Source organism: Myripristis murdjan, chromosome 13, assembly GCF_902150065.1.
Source record: "Myripristis murdjan chromosome 13, fMyrMur1.1, whole genome shotgun sequence".
In the NCBI taxonomy this organism is placed as follows: domain Eukaryota; kingdom Metazoa; phylum Chordata; class Actinopteri; order Holocentriformes; family Holocentridae; genus Myripristis; species Myripristis murdjan.
This window is the reverse complement of record NC_043992.1, coordinates 39,254,561-39,270,426: the sequence shown is the minus strand read 5'-3', so window position 1 is coordinate 39,270,426 and position 15,866 is coordinate 39,254,561. Positions and strand designations below refer to the sequence as shown.

Sequence of the window (15,866 nt, the reverse complement as noted above, 5' to 3'; positions counted from 1 at the left end):
AGCAACTTGTGCAGATAGGTTGGTGATGTCTGGAGACACAAATCCAATCTTACAAATAACAGTGTGGATTAATTTGTTTAATGCATTGTCCCACTGAGTGCATTTATCTGTACTTCATTTGGTGACACAGACAGACAGACAGACAGACAGACAGACAGACAGACAGACAGATAGATAGATAGATAGATACATAGATGTCACAAACAAAGAAAAGCAGAGTTAACTCAATGAGCATATGCGTATGAACCTGGAGACAACAGCACTAATCCACATGACCACAAGACATCAATCAGTAGAATTACTCTACTAATACTGAACTGAGCCACTACTGAACAAGTTTTGGAAAAAAACAACAACCAGCTGATACACACAGGGTATGTAAAGAAAATGAAACACGATATGAAATGTTACGTTGGAAAAACTGTTTGCAATTTCAGCTGCAATCTGAAATTTAATTCATGGCTCTCAGATGATGTGTTTTTCTTTGCACTGTCTGAACACAAACCAGCTAGATTTACAGATTCTGAGTTTTCAGAAAATAGTACTACAAGAGAAATATTTGCACATCCAAACAATGTGGAGGCAGGTCTGTCGGGAGGAAAGTGATATCTAATCAGATTATGGAGAATCCTGCACACGGCTCTAATCTAGCATCACCATTTATTCATCATGATGATGCTTCAGTCTCTCTAGACCTTCCTCAGATTATTCGGACCAATTGGGATGTTGAATTATCTGACAGAAGTCTAGAGGGGACTGAGGGACAGGCTGATGTAACCTGCATAGAGACGGGTTTATGATATTGTAATTCCTTGGTAATTACAATGAATAAATGTTGTTGCTATGCAAGAACAGTGTGCAGGCTCCTCGTTTATCAGGTTTCCAATAAAAAAGAAAACAAGACAGCTGACAAGACCTCTTTTACAAGTATGCTGTAAAAGAGCCTTGCAGGTAACACCAATAGGCTGCACCAGGTGCAACCACACCACAAGGAGAAATTCCAGGTTCAGGTAAGATGTTAAAACCTTGCATTTCAGTCTTAGTATGTTTGCTCAGTATGTTTCCAGTGGTCTTAAGAAAGCAGCTGTTTCTCTGTGCACTTCTGTTTGAGTGAGATGTATACTTGTGCGGATTAAATGCAAAAGTCTTATATAAAATTTAACTTTGATAAACCTGTATTCACTATTTTCACAGTTTGCACTTTTGTTTCCCTAAGATATAACAAAGGATTTTTTTCAGTCACATAAAACCCTGTATCATGCAACCAAATGAGCCTGAATTTTAATGTAAAGTTACAGCCTTAAAAAGCATCACTCAGTGACTGCACATAATCAAATCATGCAGATACTCTCAGGACTGTATTCAATGCCTTAATCTTATTTCAGTACCAAGTCATAATGAAGTCGATCCCAAACCAAGATGCAACATAAAGCCAACCAAACCCAATCCAAAGACCGACACCAAAACAGGCAACAAACAGTGCACAGTCTTTCCAAATGTAATACTAATGACTGGGGAATTTCTTAAGGATTAGCAGTTTCATCTGTACAAAGTTGGAGGCTTGTGCTACAATTGAGCAACTGCCATTGTGAACTTACATTTGGCAGACGCTTTTATCCAAAGCAAATATGAGATTTTTATACGCCACAAGCGAAGATCTATTCAGGAGAGAACAATAACATCAAGTGCCATAAAGCTCTGGTTCTGGTCCCAAGGACATAGGTACTACAAGACAGTGCTACAAGAGAGTGAAAGGAGGTAATGTATACAGTGCATAAGGTTGAATAGAGGAAGACAGAAAGCATGGAGGCAGATTGTTTATTTATTTATTTATTTATTTATTTTATTATTATTATTATTATATGGGGATTACACAATTCATTAGGTGAGGTGTTCCCTAAACAGTTGGGTTTTTAGCCTTCTCTTAAAGATTGAGAGGGACTCTGCAGATCAAATGGAGTTTGGTAGCTTGTTCCACCACTGAGGAACCACAGGAGAGAACAGTCTAGTTAGTGATATAGGGCCTTGTTGTGCTGGCAGCATCAGGCACCACTCCATGATGAAATGAGGTGGGCGGGAGGGAGTGTAAACCTGAAAGAGGGAGTCCAGGTAGGTGGGGGAAGTTTTGGTTGCTGCTTGGTAGGCGAGTGTCAAGGACTTGAATTTAATGCGAACAGCAACTGGCAGCCAGTGGAGGGATATGAACAGTGGAGTGACGTGCAGTTTTAGGCTGAAGTGTGAAATCACAAGCATCTGTACAAGGAGTTGTGCTGCATGTTCAAACCGCTGTTCACTGATTTTCCTGATGTTGTGCAGGGCAAATCGGTATGAGCAAGCCACAGAGGTCACATGTTCCTCAAAGGTCAGTTGGTCACCAATCATGACACCCAAGTTTCTGGCAGATTTTGTGCGGATGACCTGTGTAGAATCCAGTTGGACAGTGATCTGTTGTTGTACAGAGGGACCGGCTGGGAAGACGAGGAGCTCAGTCTTTGACAGGTTGAGCTGAGGTGGCGTTCCTTTAGCCATGCTGAGATATCAATGAGGGATGCCAATATCTGAGCCGAGACTGTGGGGTCGTCTGGCTGGAATGACCTGAGGAGCTGGCTATCATCAGCATAAGAGTGGTAAGAGAAGCCATGTGAGCGGATAACTGCACCAAGGGAGGAGGTGTATATTGAAAAGAGAAGGGGACCAAGCACTGACCCTTGAGGTACCCCTGTGGACAAGCAGTAGGATTTGGACACTTCCCTTCTCCATGACACTCTGAAGGCGGCTGAAAGGTCAAACATAAGTAAGACAGAGAACTGACCGGCAGCTCTAGCTGATCGCAGTGTTTCCATTTCAAACAGGAGTGCAGTCTTGGCAGAGCGTCTCCCTTTGAGGTCAGACATGTTTGGTTCCTGTACATTATTCGCAACAAGAAATTCAGAGACTTGGTTTAAGACTGTGTGACGGACTGAATAAACATTTCCCCACACCATATGGAGAACCAGAGCCTCATCAAGATACATACAATTCAAAATTCAAAGACCCAGTGGACACCAACAATGCCCTAATTCACAAACCAAGACCTGACAGGTAAGTCTGGCATTCCACAGGTAACAAGATTACCTGGCCAGACTGGTCAAAGACTCACACCACCAAAGCAAGGTGTTTACATCCTACACACACTTACACCCTTGCACTGAAGGACACCCTGTCTGTTTAAACTTGAGAACAACCCAGGAGCATTCCCTCTGCAGAAATGGAGAACCACAGTTGTTCTCCACTAACACTGGACTGTGCGCTCCTCACTTAACTATACAACACAATATATTACCAACATGCTCAGCAAACAGAGTTAGTGAAATTGGAGGAGCCAAAATTGTCTCAAATAAATTATACTGGAGATGTAGATGTCGACAATGTTAAGGTTTTAATGTGCTATATTTGGTGTCATTGTGCTACCTAGATTAAGGTGAAGCTTAATTTCAACAAATTCCTAAAATTCCTCTGACATATCAAATGCTATTGGAATTTTAGAAAGAAGAATGTTTTACTGCTGTCAGTAAAGACCCACTTGGGCAGGACTGATTGGCCAGGAAATTGAGACGAGGGATGTCCCTCCTAAGTTCCCCGATAATGGGTAAACATCTGATTGACTAAATATTCCCCGCCTGAGAAGGGACTCAAGGGGTTAAAAATCACTGTGCACCTGACAGTTAGGCAGAGTCCGTTTCCATCAGAGAGCGCGTCATCCCCGAGCTCAAGCTCTGACATCACTTCGCCAACCATGACTCCCTCCCAGGACTCCACTGCAAACAACCCAACCTTCTGCCATCACCTCCACGCAACTCCAAACTGCAGCAGAAACTTCCCCAGGCCCAAGCAAGAATTCCAGCCCTCTACTTGCTTGGTCCCTGGTACCGGCATCTCTAACTAATTTCCAAATTAACTTGTAGAAAGGTGTAGTGTCGATACTCCAGGTACACGGCGGTTAACTGTTCACTAGTGTCACATTATATTACCAGTTGGTGTTGGCTCACTATTCATTCACTTCTACGTGCACCACCCTCGTTTTCTGTTTTTTATTGTTGTTGTCTGTCATGTTTATGTGTCGTAGTTTAGTTATGTGTTTTTAGTAGTTGTAGTAATAAAGTGTGTTCAAATTCATGTCTGTTTGAGTGTTTTATGAGTGGAAATCTCGATCCCTATTCAGAAAAGATCTGCCTGCCTTTCAATTGATCACAGGGTGTATTTGTATGATTAGGCTATCATAAATAAGGTAATATTCCCGGCGTAGGCTGCTCTCTTGCCCGATCACCAAGAGACAAAGTTTTGATTGGTTAGTATCACACCTAGCTTTAGGTAAAATTGCCTTGGTAGACTAATCGTGGTGACTAAAAATACATTTTAATAATTTTCATATTGCTTATGACAGCCTATCCAAGTGAGTATCCTACAGTAGAGTCAGCTGAAAGCACAGCAGGTTTGGCTGTGTTCTCTGGATGAATCCAGGTTTCGGTGCTTGGACAGTTCAGTAAGCCAAAGAAAAAGCCGAGGAAGTAGCAAAGGCTTTCCGGAGAGACGAGGTTCTCAGGCTTGCACAGTCTTTTGTAATTGATGTGTTTTTTGCGGTTGCCCGGAATGACAGGGATGTAAGGTTAGCACGTAGTGAGCGCAAACCCAGACCAAGAGAGTAAATAAGAGTAGTTTATCTGTGTCCTTGCTCAGCGGACTCGCCCAAGTAGACTCACAGGTCTTTCCAAAAGAAGGGCTGATGCTTCCACTGATGCTGCAGCACAGCTGTGTTTAAAAAATAGAAAATGCCACAGCAGTTCCTAGACATAGCTCATTACTAGGGCTGAAGCCATCACTTTCAGATTTCCACAACAAAGGAACAGATAGTGGGCATGGCCCACATCAGCTGACCCACCTATCAAAACTCAGAGAGTGAAACCAGAAAGTGCTCAGACACAACAAAGCCAAGCTACAGCCTAAATCCTAATCTAACCCAGAAACAAAGATTCAAGAACACTGACCAATTGCTGCCTCCAGTGTTGTAGATCTAAGCTTGTTCTAGATCTGCCTTGTTAAAGTGGCCTTGTTTAAACCATTAATGTCCCTTTGAAAACCTTTTTTGGGGCCGGAGTGAGAAGATATAAGTGTCTCAGTCAAAGTCAAGTTGACTTTGAGTAAAGTTTGAGAGGAAAGAGGTGATGCATATTGTGTTGAACCTTCTCCTGAGCCAGTGCCTCTGAATCAGTGACACAAATCACCTGTGCTGCAACGCTGAATATATACGTAGTATTTGTTCTTTTTAAATAACAATGGGAGAGAGATTTTTTTGTTATTTTCTCCAAATCTCTCTCCATGGGCAATCGTCTTTCTTGAGACGAACAAAAACTTGACATTATTGGCAGACACACTCAAAGACACTGATGTGGCATGTAAAAAGAGTTGAATTAAGACCAGAGAGTGAGCATAGAACATTAACAGGACATGATTTTAGGAGAAATTAATGCAGTATCTCACTGGGCCATAATATTTATTAATGCGGAAACTCAACTGTGAGATTATGGGCTGAAACAGTGGAACAACTGATCTTCAGCCCCGAGGAGCCAGATGTAGTAAAGAGCTGTTTGCAGCATACGCCGACATTATGCTTGATTAAAGTGATCAAGGTCTCAAATGAGCAAATTAATTTGCCCTTCAGGAGCACAGCAACATAATCACTTAAATCAGGAAGCGTCCATGCTTCAGATTCCTCACCACAGCTTCGTCTAAATCCAAGGTTTGTCACACTCTGTTTCTTCTTCTGTTTTTCTCCTCTAATCACTGTGATTTCACTGCATGTTCTGCTGATCCGTTAAACACAGACACAGCACAGAGACGGGGATCCTTCTGGGATTTAACACCCAGATTTACAGGCTGATAAAAATGAGCTGTAGAAATCACTCAGATATAACTGCTGGATGGGGCGCTGGGATTTCACTCAGTGAGATTTCTGCTTTTTTTCCCCCACCACGTCTAAACACTGTAAAGAATTTCACTGTAAAATAACAGCAAAATACTGTCAGCAGAGGCACCAGCATTTTCATGTTATTTTTACAGTGTTTCGACTGTAATTTACTTCAGCTACGGTGTTTTTACTGTAATTTAGTTCAACAGCATCTTATTGTATATTGGATTACAGTATACAGCGGTAGGGTACAACTAGGCTGTGCTGTAATTTTATGGTATTCTACTGGCATTTGTGCAGCTACCTTTTTAAAACTAATGATATTTAGAACATTTGTAAGAAAAAAAAAATGACAAGGAACTGCATGATAATTGCCATATGAGAAAGAAACCGTCTCCAGTAAATGTATGTATTATAAGCTTTAGTGGACCCAAACAAAACCTCTGTGAACAAACACTGACTTACAATAATATCAGGAAGAGTGTATCTGCACCACAGTATAGCCTGGGGACAAATCCTCAGCACATGTAAATGTTATCACTATGTACCCATCACAGTCAGAGATATATATCTGGTAGAGACTGTCTTTGATGAAATGTTTGTTTGCAACAGATTTTAGTGAGCATGAGCGGAGCCTCTGTAAACAAACACTGAACTGTGTTTCAACAGGAGTATGGAGGCCAAAATGGAGACAAATCTTCTTAGCTCAGCAGTTGCACCTGGGCGGACACCCTTTAGAGAAGTGGCACATGTACACGACGCTAAAAGCAGATAACAATCTGTCCTGCTTGTGTATGGCATAGTAATTCAAATTTTACATGACATTTTAGGCCATTAGCTGATGCTCTTATCCAAAGTGACTTTGAGCGAGGGAGCGAGTCAGGATTCAGCGTCTGGCTCAGGGGCACATTGAGGGGACACATGACTACTGATGGATACTGGCTGCCGTGGGGATCATTTTGCTTACTGAGTGGTCACCTGCTGCCTGCTGTTTTATGTTTGTAGATTAGGCCTAACTGTGCCTCCACACTGTGAACAAAGCAATCAACAAATCACCAAATATCCATTCAGGATAATCAGCAAGCTCGTCAGCTGAGAAAAGTCTGCCACAGCTTCAGTGTTCATGGTCATCACCCGTCATTTACGATTTTCTTTATGGTCAATACTTCATTCTGGCAAGCGAAAAGGAGGAGACAGACATTCAAAGTGCACTTCATATTAAGAGAAGAGATTTTCAACACTTGGTTTGCAAATAAAGAAAAACTTCTGCAGTCTAGTGAACTTTACTGCTACTAGAGTGTCTTTATTAAGAGCATTATCTGATGACCGATAAGGCGTCAGCACATCCCTCATTATGTTATCTGATAAACTGGAGGTCTCCGTCAACTATTGAGACATTCCTAATAAAGATGCACTAACAGCAAAGTTCAGAGGACAGTGTGTGGGAGCTTTTTCTCCGTGTTTGGAAGACTGCAAGAATGTCAAAAACGACGTTCATAGAGTGGTTGCGTACATTTTCAGAGCATCGGATGTTTTTGTTCATGGCTAGCTTTGTTAAATGCATGATTTACCTTTGCAAAACTAACCCTAACCCTAACCCTAACTCATTCTGGACTGTTCTGGACGCTGTTAGGCCAATTCAATACCAAATTAAAGACCTTTTAGGAGGACATAATCTTGCCTTCTTGAAATACCAAGCCATGAACATCAGTGACTAATTTAGTGTAAAGTGGCTGTAGAGTAATTGGTTACTTTACAATAAGAGTACAACAATTAACGTTAATTAACATTAGTTAATGCCATATGGTTAATTAACTTAGTTAATGATTATTATTGCATTTACTAATGTTAATAATATCTACAATATGCCTTAAATAACATATAAATTAATACCTTAGCATGAACAGCATTAGTACATGATTCTTAGACACATTAGTTAACGGTTAGTTAACTGTTACTTAATGTTTATTACGGCATTAACTAACGTTAATTGTTGTACTCTTACTGTAAAGTGTTACCGAGTAATTTGGAGTTGCCCTCCTTCAGTGTAGCCAGACAGTAGACAGACTATTACGGCATCATTATACAACGTGTAAGTCTGCTCAGTGCTGTTAGACTGGGTTATGGCAGAACTGAACCTAATTACAGTAGAGAAATAAATAAAACCACCACCACTAAGCTTGTGTGGGTGCAAGTGTGTGTGTGAGTGTGTGTGTACATAATCAAACATCTTGTAATGACGCTTCAAGGATAAGACAATGATGATTAATCAAAACATTTTACCCCCTGAGAGAGAAAGCAAAAAGAAATGCAATTATGAAGTTGCCACTAAAAGTGTGTGTGCGTCCTGTGCGGGAGGTGAGGACGTCATGAATCCAACTCATTTCTCCCTGCAAAAAGCCATCCTGTCCAGCAGCAGCACATGAACAGCCAGCATCCTCCCTTAACACACAACAATCTGCAGTTGAGAGAAAGGTAATGGGATACGTTTAGCTGTGAAAGATCCACCTGCTAACCCGCTAAAAGACACAATCAGCATCCCAGTAACAGACATGACTAATCAAAATGCAGATGCTTCACTGCACTCAAAGCAAAAAGAAAAAAGGGCTCGTCATGTAGCAAGAGGGGGTTTGCACTTAAAAGGGTGACTGAAGCACAAAACGTGCTCCAAAGTTTTAATGCAGAAGAGCATAAAAAAAATGTGACACTTTCTCTTAAGAGAATAATTGACAGCATGAATATTAAAGGCAAGTTATGCAGTTTCAGTGGAGAAGGTACCACACTTTGTTATAATGTGGTGGAAAGTGATGAATGTCGCTCAAATCTCAGTGGAAAATAACTTGGAAATGCCTCAGGAGTTGAGGACAACTCTTTCACTCCATCATAACCCAAAATATAAGAGCATTTCATTTGTTAGTTTGTGTAAATTTGACATCAACACTGCAAAAACTCAAAATCTTACCAAGATTATTTGTCTTATTTCAAGTCAAAAATGTCTTATTTCTAGTCAAAATATCTCATTACACTTAAAATAAGACATGATCACCTCAGAAGTAACTTGTTTTTAGACAGTTGTCTCTTGTTTCAAGTGAAAATTTGCTTGTTTCATTGGCAAAATTTGTTTCTTGTTTCTAGCTAAATTTCACTTATTTCAAGTGAATTTTCACTTTTTCCACGGGCAAATTTTGCCAATGAAACAAGCAAATTTTCACTTGTGTCAAGTGAATTTTCACTTGAAACAAGTGAAAATTGTCTAAAAACAATTTACTTCTGAGGTGATCATGTCTTATTTTAAGTGTAATGAGATATTTTGACAGGAATAAGACATTTTTTACTTGAAATAAGACAAATAATCTTGGTAAGATTTTGCGTTTTTGCAGTGAAAAGATTAGATTCAAGATAGGCATTTCAAAGTATTCAGTTTATTCTGTGTGTGTCAACCTGAGGGGTTTGTGGGGAAGTGGTGTGCCCTCCCATTTGAAACCACATAGTTTACCTTTAAAATCCCTCTGCATTACTCTGTATCCTTCAGGGGATATGATGTTTTCTTAGCAGTACAGAACAATCAACATCAGATGTTTTGTGTCCAAAGTGAATTTAAACTGATTTGGAATGAATCTCTTCCTGAGTGGCCCGACGGCACACAGACGATGACAGCGCCTTGACCTGCTCCTCTTTAAAACGTGAAAAAACCTGCAGCGTGATTCCGTGAGCCATCTCTGTCTTTGACCCGCTTTATTGCCACAAGGTGTGACTAATCAGCCATCAGCCACACACACACACACACCAGACCAGCCCTGAAGCCCGAGTGACGAGTCCGGGTGCAACTTGTCGAGAAGAGCACAGCTTTATTCACAGCCTTGTGCATGACGAGAAGGCCAGATGGCAGTTTCTCACATCAGACCCTGCAGCACAAGAGCCAGCAGCGACGGGGTGAACGTGGAGTTGAGCCGCAAGCCCAACGCTGAGCTCACCTCCGACTGCATAAACAACTGTGCACCGAGGACCATCACCCACATGGTGACACGTTTGTGATCGGTGCGTTTAATCACAGACGCAGACAGGAGAGCCTCACTGGAGACACAGCAGTCACAGCTCATAGAAAAGTAAGTAAGTTGCTTGAATTACCAGCAGGACTAAATTACCCTTTTGGGGTGTAAATAAAATGTCATTTCCATTACCATGATGAATAATGAAGGCAGGCTGTGGCACGCTGCAGTGCCAAATGAAAGGACAGAGTTTTTTTTTTTTTTTTTTGTAAAGCAGTGTGGAAAACATGAAGGCAACTGAGCATCAAAAATGATCAGACTGGCACGTTAGCCCTATCAAAACAACCAAAAAAAGACAGGGTGATTTCTGAGAGTGTGGAAACTCTAAATGGAGTGAGAAGTGATGCACTCTGGTCAACGCTTCTCACTAATTTTATTTCCACTCTCAGTGATGTGGCCATGTGGCAGGAGAGCTGGGTGTTCTGCGTGACGTCTCGATCCACACATGCAGTATGGATCTGTGAAAAGACAGGAACCCTTTGGCGACGCTGCAGCCAAGAGTCCGAGAAGATACCAAACATCACAGCCGTGTAGTAAAAACAACAACTAAAAAAAGAAGAAGAAGAAGAAGAGTGTGGTTCCCTCGGACAGATCACTTTTCAAATGAGAAATTCCACACTGCATTCGATCACCTTTGTGTAATTCATTCTTTAGGTTGCTGATGACACACCAAGGAAGTTATGCAACACAGACAGAAACAAATGGATCAGTGTGTCACCGCCTGTCTGTCTCTGTAAGATATGACACCAAAATGACAAACAGCACTATGGATCCAGGAGATGAATATTGTCTCAGCGTCTCAGCGCAGTCAGACGTTCACTTACCCTCCATAGTTGTGGACTGTCCGTACTCTAAGGTCACACCCTGAAAAACTGAGACGGGGCAAGGTGCTTCAACACCAGCCAACGGATCACATAATCATCGCAAAACAAAGGGAGTCAAACGCTCCTGAGGCTGGGGGGGGGAAGCGGACGGCGTCCCGAGGCAGGAGCCAAGTGTGAGAGCCAGCTCACTGCACACGTTCCAGGCTGCTTCCTGCAACAAGAGACCCCCTCTCTCTCTCTCTCTCCTGTTTTTTCTTACCCATACTGGTGATCGTATTCATCTGGATACTGCAGCACAACAGGCTCCCTCTCTGGACTCTCCAGCAGATCCACCATCCTGTCCCTCATGTAGGGGTTGCCTGGTAAGTCTCCGTTTACCTCGGACCACGTCCTTTCCTCTGTCGTGTCGGCGGGCTCCCCTGTCTGAGGATCGGGCTCTGTGACCTCCTCCTCCATTGACTGACCGGCGTGGCGGACTCCTAGATGCAGCGATGCGTCCAGCAGCAGCAGCAGCAGCAGCAGCAGCAGCGGCACACCGACTGTGCCCAGACCACTGAGCCCGAAAGCCTCCACAATCTGAGTTTCTCCCAGAGCAGCAGCATCGGTTCCCGCAAAATCGTTGTTAATATTTGAGCAGTGAGAGCAGCAGGTATGGCTCCTCTCACGCTCCACTCCCTGACTCCCTGTTCACTCCCTCCCTCCCTCCCTCCCTCTCTCCCTCTCTCGCCTTCTCTCTCTCTCTGTCCCTCTCTCTCTCTCCCTCCTGACTCCCTCTCTCTCCCTTGTTCTCTCGCTCACTCAGTCCCCAGTGCAAACATTCCTCCACATGGAGAGACAGAGTGGAAGGCTCATTACTGAGTCCCAATGACAGACACAGCCTGCCTGCCTGCCTGCGGCTGCAAGCACATAACACACAGGGAGGGAGAGAGAGAGAGTGAGAGAGGGAGAGAGAGAGGGGTGGGGGGTGGGCATAAAGCAACAAGAGATCTGAGAAGTCAAATACACCTGGAGGTCAGCTGCCTCTCTGATCATCTGAAACAGTATGTTGCTTGTTGTCAGGTTAAGTGAACAGGGCAACAAAAATATGATGAACACTCTTGAATTGATATTCCTCTATTCAAAAAAGAAAAGTATTTTCTTGTGGAAACTGGCTCATCCACCTAAAGCCTCTGCCTAGTTTAATGATTTAAGCTTTTTCTTAAATATTCCATAAGAGGATCAACCATAAACTTCTATGCAGCCGGCAAATCTGCCAGCAAATCTTCTTCTTTCTTTGAGCCGCTTGGATGCACCGATGTACAGTTTATGGACAGAACATATGTACATGCATACGTATGGGTGCACATATGTATAAGCCTACAATTATGTGATACATAGTAAGGGGATTGGTTTCTGAAATGGGGATTGGTTTCTGAAATATTGATCAATAAGGCTCATGCATGCTTTGGCAATGCTGTTTTTGTAGGATTGGGAGAGAGAGAGAAAGAGAGAGAGAGAGAGAGAGAGAGAGAGAGAGGAACTGACGGTGAGAAAGGACAGACTTGCAAAAAACAAACCCAAAAAAAAAAAAAAAAAAAAAAAAAAAAACAGAGAGCAAGACAGAGTGTGTGTGTGTGTGTGTGTGGGAGAGAAAATACACACACACACACACACACACACCGCGGAGGACTGCGCTCACAGTGCGCTCTGCAGGTCAACACGGAGCCGCTGCACAGAGCAACAGCGGATCAGAGCGGCGCGTCGCGCATCGAGGCGTGCGCCACCTTGTGGAACCGGAGCGCGCGCTGGATGCCGCGCGGAGCACGCGCCCGGCATCCCGGCGGGGGGTCCAGTGTGTGAGGCTGTGAAGCTCTGCGGAGCCCCACACACCTCCAGTACATCAAACCGACACACACACACACACACACACACACACACACACACTTCCTGTGCACTGCTCGTCATCAGAGGAAAGAAATTACAGTCATCAGTCACTCATCTCTGTCATCAGTGGCCTCAGTGTCGGCAGGCTCATTAAAACAGGCTGACATTTAGAGTGGCCTGGTGAGAATCCATTACAATGGAAAAACAGTAAAGATCATTTAATGCTCGGAGATTTTTCCGCTGGAGGGAAGTCACACCGCACTGAAAACGCTCAAATGGGGAACAGGATATGTTACACACGGATGCGTTAGTCCTCTACTGATTTCAAGTTACAATTTTAAAAAAGAAAAGAAAAGAAAAGAAATGTAAACCCGGATCAGTCGGTCAGGTTAGCCGGATGAGGTCTACAGTGAAAGGAAACAGGAGGAACTGTAATGTGGCTGATTTATTTCCCCAGCGCACACGCCGTCTCTCTCCCAGCGGCATCCCCTCGGCGCTGATGGAGAGAAAACCTTCCAAACGTAGCAGGTGTGAGCAGCCGCTATGCGCCCGGAGGAAACACTTCTATCGCCTAAACCTCATCACGGAATGAGTATCCGGTGCTAACCAACCCGAACAACAGGTGTGGGCCTCCGTCAAACACTTGTGTGATTTAATGCAGGTGGAGCAAACATCAATAGGCTGTAATAAGCGCTATTCATTTTCAGAGGAAGGTAATTTATAGTGCCATTACCCCGACTTACCTTCGAGGGTGTTAGTCTTTGAAAGTGATCAGTCAAATCCGTAATCGATGCCCGCACTAAAATCCAGTTTAGAGACTTGATGTGGACTCCGCAGTAATAGGCTATAACCAGGTGTTTCCTCTATTAATAATTATCTCCTTATGGATCAGAGTGCATTCTTTTCCCCCATCGCACCGAGACGAAACGTCGCGCTGGCGGCTCCGTGCTTTATTTTGAGATCAAGTCCAGAAAACAGACCACGGCGCATTCAAACGAGTTGCACTTTCCGCCAAACTCTCGAGAATTTTAATTTCTTCTCTCATTCCATGCTGTATCCAGATGTACCCGGAGGATAGATCTTACCTGTAGCCCAAGTCCCTTTGACTTAAAATAACAGATCCATGTACAGGAGACGCACAGGTGCCGAGCGCAGGCAAAGATTGATGAGAGCAGCCCGGTGGCAAAAGGAGACGCTCCAACCCGAATCAATACGCAATCCAGCAGGACGGCAGCGATTGGCTGCACTTACTTCTAATTTGTCTTAATCCCGTCGATTGTCCCATTTTCAACCGGAGGAGCAATCTGCGCATTCCGGGCATGTTAACTATGAACATATTTCTTCGGTAACCATCATTGCGCCACTTCCTCAGCTCTGGAATTTGGAAAAATCCTAAATCAGCTGCAGTTAAGTCAACCATGTTTTAAAGTAAATACTTTCCGGTGACAACTTTCAAAATAAATCTGATCAGAAGAACTTAAAAGCAAATTTCTTGAATATTACAATATTTCTTGAATATCACTATGACAGCTACAATTGCACCTCTCGCTAGATCACTGCGTGGTTTCCAGTGGGCTTTTATTGCTGCCCCGTCCTTGATATTTTCATTTTGGAATTTAATTTTGAAGGCAAAACCAGCCACCATCCGGTGTCTTCCTGGCTATTTGTTGTTGACTTCACAAAAACTCACAAGAAATTATTCAAATGGCACGACCTGTCTCCGTGTCCGACCCCGTGAGTCCCAGGGACCAGGCGGAGCCGTTTTCTCACCTTTATATGTTTATATGCGGAATACAGTTTGACTACTGTTTTTGACTGACATACATCATGAGATAAATTCATAATTCATCTATAATACAATCAAACTAAAGATAAAGAGTCTGTAAAAAAGACCTACAAATGATTTATTTATTTGTTTGTTTGTTTGTTTATTTGTTTGTTTGTTTGTTTGTTTTGTTTTTGAGGCTTTTATAGGCTATGGGTGGTTGTTGACCTGAGGTCGCTTTACCCTCCTTTGCAGTGGTAGACACGAGGGCTTGATCCCTACAGGGACAAAACTGGCTATAAGAATGAGTGAATGAATGAATGAATGAATGAAGGCAATAAGCGACTATTGTCAAACCAATATTTTCCTCAGGCTAGTTGAGCTGGCCACAGTGAGCCAGTCAATGTTAAGGCAAATTCTAACGAATTTCATCTTAAAATGTGTTATTCCTGTGTCTTATGGCTGTTCAGCCTGTTAGAGGAAACATTCACTGATGTTTACCAGAGCCACAGACAAACGAGAGGAGCTCGACCAGCTGCCAACTCAATAATGGATGAGTGTAAAAAAAAAAAAAAAAAAAAAAAGAAAGAAAAGGAAAGTCAGGAAAGTTTATCTTACAGGGCGATTCTCTTGACATAAGGGCACCTCTGTTTGTTGACTCCAAGAAATATAAAATGAAGACATATTATGATCCAGTAAGAAAGTAGTATGGATTGTAGTTCTTGAGTTAAAAGTGATAAGATAAGATAAGATAAGACAAGATAAGATAAGATAATCAATCAATCATACTTTATTTGGTAAGATAGCTTTATTGTCATTTCTCAGAACAAGTACATAAAAACAAAATTGCGTTTCCCTGAAACAACAATGCAGTGCAAGTGGGCATCCAATAAAAACACTCTAAAAAACATCATAATAACTGGATGGGTTCTCTATATTGGAGTAATATTTATAATATTTAGTCCTAATGTAAATGTAAATACATTTAGACAAGTATTTATCGCACAGTTTTATATATACTTTTATATACAAGTTAGGGATAAGTTAGGGATATTTGGCTTTTGGGTGAAATTTATGGAAAATATAAAAAGTTCACGCTACAGTGATATTATATCATGAAAGTAGGGCATTTAAGTAGAAGCATACACTGGTGATTTCCTCATCTCAAACAATTTCTTGAAACAAAAGCCAACAACAGTGGTGGATATACCACAACAAAAAATGTCAGTGTCAATAACTTGTCATGTGCCCTTGAGCATCAATTACAGCTTGACAGCGACGTCTCATGCTGTTCACAAGTCGACTTATTGTCTGCTGAGGCATGGCATCCCACTCTTCTTGAAGGGCGGCCCTCAGGACATTGAGGTTCTGGGGTACAGAGCTCCGAGCCTCTACACGGCGACTCAGCTGATCCCATAGGT

General features: G+C 42.6%; 1 protein-coding gene across 1 annotated transcript in view; it reads right to left on the bottom strand.

Moving 5' to 3' along the window:
• The window catches only part of LOC115370607 (calcium-binding protein 8), a 101,213-nt gene extending 87,676 nt beyond the window's left edge, over positions 1-13,537 (bottom strand). Inside the window, exon 1 of the mRNA XM_030067710.1 lies at positions 13,424-13,537. The gene's annotated coding sequence lies outside the window, so the exon portion shown is untranslated. The remainder of the gene's footprint in view (positions 1-13,423) is intronic.
• Between the last annotated feature and the right edge of the window lie 2,329 nt (positions 13,538-15,866).